This window comes from Podarcis melisellensis (assembly GCF_964234715.1).
Source record: "Podarcis melisellensis genome assembly, chromosome: 2".
NCBI lineage: Eukaryota > Metazoa > Chordata > Lepidosauria > Squamata > Lacertidae > Podarcis > Podarcis melisellensis.
The window spans coordinates 71,509,594-71,520,775 of NC_138529.1; the positions used below are offsets into that span (position 1 = coordinate 71,509,594).

At 41.4% G+C, this 11,182-nt stretch overlaps 1 protein-coding gene across 1 annotated transcript in view; it reads left to right on the forward strand.

Moving 5' to 3' along the window:
• MAPKAPK3 (MAPK activated protein kinase 3) overlaps window positions 1-11,182 on the forward strand; it is a 72,807-nt gene that overhangs the window by 13,868 nt on the left and 47,757 nt on the right. The window lies entirely within an intron of this gene.

Here is an 11,182-nt window from a genome sequence, read left to right on the forward strand (position 1 = left end):
TTCCCTTATCAAACTAGCAGGCCACTTATGACTTTTAGAAGGTGACTTTAGGCAGCACCACACATTATAGACAAGTAACAGCAAAGGAAACCTGAGTGAATCATACTTCCTCTGTAACATGCACAAGCTGGAATCCTGAAATTATCATCACTGATAACTGGGTGTTGGCAACCAACTTTTGGGCAAGTTACAAGTGGAACTTGCAACTAAGTGTTGCAATGTGGAAGGTCCTTGTTCAGAGTTTTCCATTCCATTTCCAGCATTTCATGTCCACAGAACATGATCATTTTGCTTCTCCCTCAACCCACCCCTTTAGTGTGTTTTCCATAAAGACTTTCTGTTCTTCTGCAAACCTTGGGGATACCCCGAACCTGCTCATTCCTCCCTCTTGTTTGTAGATGGTGCCCTTTTAGCTACATAAGAATCTTCACTCTGAAAATGGAGTTCATGTTGGCATATCTGTTGCAATAAGCAACAGAAGATTCCTTGTCTGCCTAGATGATGTTTGTTTTGCTGTAAGTATTTATGATTATACTTAACAGTGGAAAAGAAGCCAAATGGGGCATTTTTAAAGGAGCATTTTATTCCGTCCATCGTCTTTCTTGGCCCTGGGGTGGTTTACAAATGTATTAAAACACCATGTTCTATGCATTAAATCATAGCAATACATGGGAAGTGAAATTAAAACAAATACGCAAATAAGGTTGGAGAACCAACAATTCTGTGGATACTTCCGTAAACTGCCAATGCCTGGGAAAATAAGCAAATTTTATGCTGACACCAGCCAAACTTCTATGAGGAGGGTGACCACAGTTAGAGCTCTACCATAAGAACATCTAATCCAGCATCCTGTTTTCATAGTGGCCAACCAGATGCATGTGGAAAGCCTGTGGCAGCATGCCCAGTAGCCATTGATGGCTTTATATTCCATGAATTTGTCTAATCCCCTTAAAAATAAAAAGGCATTCACACTGGTGGTTGTCAGTTTCTGGAGCAAATTCCATAGCAATTAGGTGCTGTTTGAAAAGCTACTTCCTTTTGTCTTCCCTGAATTTTGCACCATTCAGCATCATTGGATGGCCACAGGTTATAGTGTTATGAATCATAGAATTGTAGAGTTGGAAGGAACCATGAGGTCCATCTAGTCCAATCCCCTGCAATGCAGGAATCTTTTGCGCAGCTCACAACTCTGAGATTATGAGTCTACTAACTGAACTATCTCAGTGTGGTAGAATGCTCTCCACCATTGAAAGAGCCTGTATATGTGCGTTGTCTGAACACCAAAGTAACAACCGCCAGGGATGTAAAATGCCTGTGGTCAGACACTCCTCACACATAAGATATCGGATAATATCATTTTAAGCAGTATGCATGGAACATTGGCAGTAATGTGTTGGGATGGGATGTTTCAACCAGCCCTTACTGGCTACATTTCCTGGTTCTAGATCCACTGCAAGCTGTGTTCCATCCAATGAAGATGGAATAGAGTAGATGGCCTCTTTAATGAGTTGGAAAATAATGAGAACTCCTTCCTTTTTGTAATCAGTAGAAACCTGGGGTGCTGCCTTTCTCTATGGAAGCACACAAATTATCTGGCTGGTGGTATTTTATACAAGACACCCTAAGTGTTTAAGATGATTCAAAGCTTTCTCAATGAGATTAAGCTATAACTCTCTTGCATTTTAATACATTGTAAATGCAGAGGGAAAGAAGTGTAGTTCAGCATGCAAATTAGCTCTGCACTTCCTATAATATGACTCTTTACAATGTGGCAGCTCATGCAGGGATGTTAAACAAATTATTCTTAGGGAGAGATAACAAGAAGTGGCAAATATATATGTAATATTTGTTTTTAAAAACTGCTGTGGCAGAATGCCCACAAACCAATTTGAAAGTGTTACATTTAAAGCAACAATGAATAGTATTATGCGAGCTAGCCATATCTCCTCTGAATCCCTTTCCATAAACATGGCGTACCTGATACGTTTCCAATCTGCAGTTGTTGATTATACAGAATTAACAGCCCTTGTTTAAATGGATATGCAATACTTGAGCATTTTAAATAGCACATGCTTGCTACCTCAGTCAATTCCAAGATGTTTGCTTGCAATGAATTTCTACCTTACATATTCAAGATGAAACCTCTGCTATAATTTACACAATTAGTTACCTTGGAATGGAAGCAAGGCAAGAATATCTAATTAAAGAGGGCCTCTCTTGTTCATTGTCTGACTAATCCACAGAATATATCTATAGTTCAGAAATAGAAGGGGGTGGGGTTCCTAACTTCCAGAGAGCTTATTCAAATCCAGGATAGCTGGAGCAAGTTCATAGTCATCCCCTTTAAACTCTGCCTGATAGTTTCAAGCTTCCCCTGAGAAATATGATTTCTTCTGAGTCCATATTTCAAGATATTCATGACAGAGAATGCTGGGCTTGACATTTGAGTCATTTTTAATCTTTGGTTTACATTTATCCAGGGATAAAGATGATCATTAGTGTGTACTGTTTAAAATACGAAAAAAGAACGGACACTACTCTTGGAGGAGCTAAAAAAGCTCCTGGTTTGTTTGTTTTTTGCTCGCTGGTGAAATGTGAGTCAAGCCTTTTCTTTGCAGCTATGATGCTGTGCACTGCTGAATTCATTGCTCTTTACCAAAATAATATGAAAAGGAAAGTGGCTCAAAACAAATCACTCTGTGGCTAACCATATTCTTGTAGGTAATTTCTTATATTTGGAATAAGAATATTAAATATTGGTCATCCAGTAATCTTTTGGAATTAAAATCCAGCTGACCAGATAATGTTCTTGTATCATCCCAATGAGTCTTAGCCCATGTTATGGTGAAATTATGAACGGCATGAATGAAACAAATGACACATTAAACTCTGGAAAACAGTGGGTTGGCTATTACTGGCAAGAGGAATTATGATCCCAGCTCACCAGTTCCCAGGTGATGATCCCCCCCCCCAGGCATAGCTGACCCAAGAAGATGTTTTGGAGTAAGCAGCTAGTGATAGACACTTGTGCTATGCTACCTACACAGACCCAGAAGATGCAAGAGATCATCTTAGTGCTGGCACTGTGGGGCCTGTTCTGAACTTGTTCAAAATATTACTAGGATTAATTCTATCTTCTACATGATGCTCAGATGGTCCCCTCTCATGCATTCTGCAAAGAATCATAGAGTTGGAAGGGACCACAAGGGCCATCTAGTCTAACCCCCTGCAGTGCAGAAGTCTTTTGCCCAATGTTGGGGCTCGAACCTGTGGCCCTGAGATTAAGAGCCTCACGCTCTACCGACTGAGCTGTTGTGTGTTTGTGTTTTAACCACCCCAAAATTTCAATTCTAATTTTTCTTTTAGAATCCATTTCTCACAGGGCTTTAGCGATTCCAGTTTCCCACATGTTGCTTTCAGTCAATGTGGCTTTGTCAAAAGCAGTCTGGTTGCCACAGCAACAGAGCTGTTAACACTAAAGATGTCATTGCTTGAAGGTAGGGAGAAGGGGGGATGGGTTTCTCTGGCTCAGCTGTGTCTCTACAGCAGAAACCCCTATTGCAGCCACATTAGAGTACAAGGGCCCTATTGTGTCTGATGAGCAAAAGCCTTTTTATAATGCTCCTCCTCCCCTTTCCCTTTTAGATCTAGTTACAGTCACACTTTGACACTTGGGGAGGTGGTTGATCTGGTGAAGCTCCCTATTCTCTTCGCCAGGCCTGCTTTCTGACCAAATGGGGAGTTTGTGTGTAAAGCAGAGGACGCTCAAATGCCTTGACCTGCAGCCAGTGGGTTTGTCTTGGCAATCTTTGTAGTGTGTAGACTATAACCCCAAATGTCATTGGCATAGCTGTCAACTTTCCCCCTTTTTAAAGGGAAATTCCCTTATTACGAAGGATTCCTTGCAAGAAAAGGGGAAAGTTAACAGCTATGGTTATGCCCCCCCTTGCTGCTTTACACTAGAGTAGTGACCAGGAAAATGATCTGTGAATCTGAGAGTCCCTGGTTCAAAGTTTACCTGACCCATGAATTCACCGGGCAAGAATCCAAACAACAGGGCATTTTGTGGCACCTTAAAAGATTGCCACCCTTTTAAGAACTGCTGTTGGGCTGGTGCCACCTGCCTCAAGATAAGGAGAGCTGGATGAGAGCTGCTGCCTTGGGGCGACTTTGCTTGTTCCTCTACTTCTAGCACTGCCACTTGGGCAAGTTCCTGTTGCTGCCACCACCACCTGTCAGTGCCAAGGGGGGACTGCCAAGGACCCTGGCAGTCTTAAGCCTTATTACTTAGATGAACTTGTTCACAACATCAGCTGAATGAGTTTCTGGTTTAGGAACATAGAAGGCCGTTTTGTACCAGGCCAGACTACCTGTCCATCTAGCCCACTATCGTCTGCTATGCTTGGCCAGTGTGGTGTAGTGGTTAAGAGAGGTAGACTCGTAATCTGGGGAACCGGGTTCGCGTCTCCGCTCCTCCACAGGCAGCTGCTGGGTGACCTTGGGCTAGTCACACTTCTCTGAAGTCTCTCAGCCCTACTCACCTCACAGAGTGTTTGTTGTGGGGGAGGAAGGGAAAGGAGAATGTTAGCCACTTTGAGATTCCTTAGGATAGTGATAAAGCGGGATATCAAATCCAAACTCTTCTTCGTAGTCTCAGGCAGAGGTCCTTCCCATCACCTGCTACCTGTTCCTTTTAGCTGGAGATGCTACCAGGGATTGAACCTGGGTCCTTCTGCCTGCAAAGCATGTGCTTTAGCACCGAGGGCCAAAATGGGTATGATGTCAAATGTGCACTTCCTCCTGATAGTTAACTACCAGTAAGTATGCTGTATGGGGAGGAGGGCAATGTGTTGAGTTGGGAAATGGGTGCAGAGACAAAGGAGGAATATGCAGGAAAACCTTGGGCAGAATTCACCTGTCAGCAGAAGGATTTGCGCTAGCCCTGCCACCCACCAAGTTGGCTCTGGAGGGACCAGGAGAGACCTCGGAACAGCACACTAGGGAAAGAGAAGGGGGATTGTTCTGCCTGACAAGCTGAAATGCTTGTGTTGGTGGGACAATCAGAAGAACATTGAGCAACCCCTCTTGATTTGCGGGGGGTTGGGAAGCTGTTTCTCCCAATCACCTGTGTCCCTTCCAACAGAAGAAAGTTCAGCTGCACCTTGGGAATTCTGAACAATAAGCAGCAGCAGTTGAAGGCAGTGGGCAGGCACAAGGAACGCAGATGCAGGATAAGAGGAAAAGCATCCCCAGGAATTGCAGCCTGAGCTTATATGGATTATAACTGATCAACATTTTCTAAATCCTTTGTTGGTTTTTAAAAAGGAGAGAGGGGTGGAAGGACTCACGAGCTCACATGTCCACATTTCTTAATTTGCATAGAGGGATAAATAAAGTTGACGGTATTTGGAACGCTGAAGATATGTGCAGAAGATAAATGATGGCAGTAAACCATGGGGAAGGATTAAAGCATGTTCAATTTAAGTCTACAGCAATTAATTACAGTCCAAAAGAGAATACTATGAAGGTATTCATCAGGAGGAAGGGCTCAGAGAAAATATAAATTGTGTTAAAGAGCTTGAAGTAATATTTGAAAACTCCCCAAAATCAAAGCAGATAGCCTTTTTAGGAAAGTTGTTGTATTTGTAATTGGGATATTAAATATAGATATACCAGTGATATTTAGGAATTGTTGGGGGAATTATAAATTTATACTTTAAAATTTCAGCCCAGTCCTGTGAATATTTAAATCCCATGGGCAACTAACTACTCATGGTGAGCTTGTCATGAATACCAGGAAATGTCCTAGAACAGATATTTGAACAATGGACTTCCTTGGAAGTTTTTCAGCAGAGGCTGGATGGCCTTCTGCCATGGATACACTAGTTGAGATTCTTGTTTCAAGGGTTGGACTAGATGGCCTTTGGGGGTACCTTCCAACTCTGCAATTCTGTGGGTTTATTGGGCGCTTACTCTCACATGTATTGTATAGGACTTCAGTCAAAGCACAATCCTAACAATGGTTAAACTGCAGTAAATTACAAGTATTTTTCTGGGACACTTTTCAAGAAGCTATGTTTCTGATTGCAGCTGTATTGTTGAACAATCCAGTCCTGTTCAGAGTTCGTTAGCAAATGGTTTATTGTGGGAGCAAGGGAAGATATAGCTGAACTGACGTCCTCCTGATGTTCTTGTACTGCAAATCTCATCACCCCCTACCATTGGCCATGGGGGCAGGGCTCATGGGAGTTGGAGTCTAACAACATATGGAGGGGCATAGGCTGTAATTGTAACCCTACTTACCTGAGAGTAACCCCATTGAATTCAATAGGACTTACTTTTGAGGAAACATTGTTAAGATTGTCCTGTTGAGCACATACATCTGGCAGAAAATGGGGCAGAAGAAGGGCCCATCTATACTGGTGCTTTTTGTGGGTGTATTCTGAAGATCGCTAATGAAACTATAGTGCATTACATTACAGTTCCATGCATATTGTCAGGAAGAAGGCCCAATGAACCACTTTGAGCAATATTTTTGAAAATTGGATTATTATTTTTTGTAAAGTTAATATAAGGTTTCAAGAAACTTACTAAAATGGGGAAACATTTGGAATAAAGAGTATTAGGAATGAAGAGTATTGTTGAAAAGAAAGGAAGTTCAAATTTCATACCCAATGTTATAAACCTGTGAAATAAAACTTGAGGAGGATTTGTTAATTAAAGAAATTAATGTGTTAGTAACAGTTCAGATACAATTTTTAGCATAAAATATTTTAATATATAACAAATATAATTTAAAATATTATTAAAGAGACAAAATGGCTTTCATCACATATACTGTATGGTACCGTATTTTTTGCTCTATAATACTCACTTTTTCCTTCCTAAAAAGTAAGGGGAATTGTGTGTGCGTCTTATGGAGTGAATGCAGGCTGCACAGCTATCCCAGAAGCCAGAAGAGCAAGAGGGATTGCTGCTTTCACTGCAGCGATCCCTCTTGCTGTTCTGGCTTCTGAGATTCAGAATATTTTTTTTCTTGTTTTCCTCCTCCAAAAACTAGGTTTGTCTTGTGGTCTGGTGCGTCTTATAGAGCAAAAAATACGGTAATTTCTGTCCCTCATTGCAGGGCCTCATTGTCATTCATATGAGGAACTTTGTCTTCATTTCTGATTAAGTCACAGGGGTATCACAGCAGGGAAAAACAAAGTGATCTTTTCCTAACCTCTCCCAGTTATACAGGACAAACTGCTGTGCAGACAAATCCCTTAAAGAGACTTTTTAAAGATTTCAGTCTTAAAATACATGTCAAGCTACAAACCTAATTTATAAGAAACCTGTAGTGTTCACTCCTGCAGGAAGTTGAGAAAATACAATGAATTTTTACACAGCAAGGATTATTTTATGAGAGGTAATAAATATGCACCTCTGGAAGCATATTAAATTCTGCAGGTTTGATATTTTGAAACTATTAAGAGTTATGTTGTGCTTTTGCCAAAGCGTGCAGTAATAATGCAGGAATGAATTTTTATTTCTCTTTCCATATCGGAGTTCCTACTTTTCATAACCATGAAGACTGGCTGTGATTGTGCATCTGTCACAAGAGATCACAACTGTCTAATAGTGTAGCCCTATATAAATATATACTGAGACATAAGTTCCATTGAGATCAGTTGTACTTACTCACAGGTCTCTGTGTATAGAATTTATGCACGTGGCAGAAATTTGGTTTGCATTTTAATATGAAGCTTTTAATTTGCATTAATTTGCATTAGGGAAGCCAGAATGCAAACTGTCTTTTGAAATGTGCACATTCCTGGCCAAACAGGAAAAAAATACATATGAAGAAACCATGTATTAGGAGTTCACACAAAAATCACGTATTTGAAAAAAAGCATACACAAATGCGTTATCTTAGGAAAAACTGCTTGCAGTAATGTGTACATTAGGAGAAATGTGTGCAAGAATGAATATGATTTTTGCGGCACTTCCCCCCCCCCCCCATATCAAATTGATTCAGAAACTGGGCAAACTGAAGTGAGGATTAGAAAAATGAGAAACTGAAACTGACAGATTTGCCCATCCCTAATAAGACTGTAGTCTAAGGCATATATGTGCTACACTTAAATTAACTTGCTTAAGGAAGGAAAAAACATGGAGTCTATTATATTCATGGAACATCCTTCTGTCATGTTCTAAATTTATATAGTAGTCATGTGACGATGCAATGTTTAGGAAATAGAAGAGAGAATGTAAATTATTAGGATGGGGATACATTGCTATAAAAGCATAAGGAATTCCATGAATACCATATTTTTCGCCCTATAGGACGCACTTTTTCCCCTCCCAAAATGAAGGGGTGTGTCCTATGTGTGTGTGTCCTATGGGGCGAATGCAGGCTTTCGCTGAAACCTGGAGAGTGAGAGGGGTCGTGCGCATCAACCCTTCTCGCTCTCCAGGCTTCAGGAAGTTCTGTACAACCCTCGGGAGACCGGTGCGACTTTGCGCCGGGCTCCCGAGGCCTGCACAGAGCTGCCTGCAGTCCCAGGCTTCACGCAGCTCTGTGCAACGCTAGGGAGCCCGGCGTGAAGTCGCGCCGGTCTCCCGAGGGTTGCGCAGAGCTGCCTGCATTCTGAAGCCTGGGGTGTGCTGAAGAGCGCGCCCAGGCTTCGCGCAGCTCTCCCCAAGCCTGGGGAGACCGGCGCGACTTCCTGGCGGGCTCCCTAGGCTTGCGGATAGCAGGCTCTTCTCAGGGCTGTGGGGGGGAAAATAATTTTTCCCCTTTATTTCCTCCCCCCCCCAAAAAAACTAGGTGCGTCCTATGGGGCGGTGCGTCCTATGGGGCGAAAAATACGGTATCTATCTATGACACACAAACACATGCACACATGCCAAAGGCATTACAATTAGAAATTGTTCTATAAGTACAGGAAGAAGTATTAGGGGAAATTGGGCATTTAAAATTTGCATATCTTTCCAAAAAAAACCCCTTATTTCTAGAGGAGAGAATTGCTAGAAGAAATAGCCCACCGGGATTTTTCAGGAAAGCTAAAAGAGGAGGCTATTGGATGCTTGCTTGCTAGCTGTTTCCCACATAACATTTTGAATTCCAGGGTAAATTTGTCTTGCCATTCCATGTCTATTGCACCTGTGCCATTTTTGCTGCAGTCCTCTATCACTGTAGGCTCAACCTTCCTAGACTTCAATGTGGGTTCTGCTCCTGCTTCAGCTTTGCCCCATGTAAAAAATGTGGATGGACTGAAATCCTGCAAATCCAACATCAGCTTCCCTTGTTTAAGTTTTCGGTGTTAAAGGTTTTTGGTTTTAATAGTTTTGTGTTGTGCACAAGTCTCAGTAATGGAAATTTCACAAAATGCAAAGTAGATTGCATCTAAACCCAATGTGTATAGAAAACAGGTAGAAATTTAGTAAAGATGACACATGGAAGAAAATTACAAAGACTGACCATTTTTAAAAGAAGCAGCACAGAAGTATATCACAGCATTAACAGTATGTAAAAAGCTATCAGAAACAAGAGGGAAGACAGCTGTTTGCTGGTAGAAAATAGAGCAATGGCTTCAGAGTTTAATTTCATTAAAAACAGGTTTGGGTTGAAATTAGTATGACCCAGATTTAGGGAATCACCTTTTCTTCTTGAGCTCTTCAGAAAGACTGGGATAATGCCTTTCAAATACAATTTAAATCTAGAAATTCATGATGATAGATAATTTCATATTTTGGTTGAAAGCCTTTTCCAGTTGTAAGATAGAGTACTGCAGTACTTAATGTATTTGCTTTAATTTCCAAGAGCTGTACAAACATGAATATGTTGACTCAGCCTTGGGAGAAAAATTACTGTTGCTCTCTTCTTACAGATTTGGAGATTTAGGCTCTCTCAAGGTCACCACATCGTAGCAACAAGACTTGTATTCAGGTTTCCAGCAGTGTTGTCTAGGCATCAGTGACCATGTGCATGGTACTGGACCCTTGATCTAATAGATTATCTGTAAGAGGTAACAAGTCCCTTTCAACTCTACAATTGTGTGATTCTTTGTCCCTTTTAGCAAAGATTCTCCCATGTAAGACTTACCAGCACAGTGGTACCTCTGGATATGAATGGGATCCGTTCCTGAAGTAAACGTAACACGCAAGTGCGCAGGTCGCGTTTTGCCGCTTCCGCACATGCACGTGACATCATTTTGAGCATCTGCGCATGCGCGAGGGGCGAAACCCAGAAGTAACACGCTCCGTTACTTCCGGGTCGCCATGGAGCGCAACCCGAAAATACTTAACTTGAAGCTACTTCAACCCGAGGTATGACTGTATTGGTACATTTCTGTTCCAGTATCTGTTCTGAAGACAGGCACAACATAGTACTAATTGCTCTTGTTAATTGAAAATCTTGATATTGGAGCACTTTGTGCAATTGATCTGAGCTTTTAGAAGAAGCTACTTGCATACAGTTCCTGCTATGTTTTCCCCCCTCTTAACTCAACAATCCTAGTTCTAAACTTGTGAGAAACTGTTCGCTCTTTTTTATATCATTTGTTTCGGACGCATAAAACATTGTCACATGTACACACAATTAAAATAATCCCCTTTTAGTTTTTCATAGTAATATAAACAGCTGTAAGAGCTTCAGATTCTGGAAAGGCAGCCGCTTCTGAAGTTGGATTTATCTGCGTATTGGTTAATCACTTCAGACAGGCGCCTTACATTCTGTCAGAGCCCTCCAATTATTTACAGTACACAAATAATTAGTGAAGCACAAAGGGACAAAACTGTTAGCTGCCTGTACTTCTGAAATTTATTGTACCAGGTAAGCTTGCTGAAGGATTAACTGGGTTGGGTTTCAGTGGAGGCTTGCTAAATTTGGAAAGTGACAAAATGTCATCCCACAGGATTTCCAAAAGCAGCCTGAGAAAAGACAGATAGATAGAAAAGGATTGATGAGAAGGTCAATTCATTTAGAAACTGCTGCAATTATGATGGATTGATATGGTGTGGAAATTTCCTCCAGTCTCAATGCTGTATTATCTTCTTCTTGTTGCTAAGGTGCTCAGTGGCTTACTGAGTGTGAAAGGAGTGGGATGAGCAAGGAAAAGATTTGGAGTAGCTTGAAAGACAGCTATGCTTCAGAATTTGACAGATGCTCCTGAAGCTACATGCCTATTACTATTAAAAA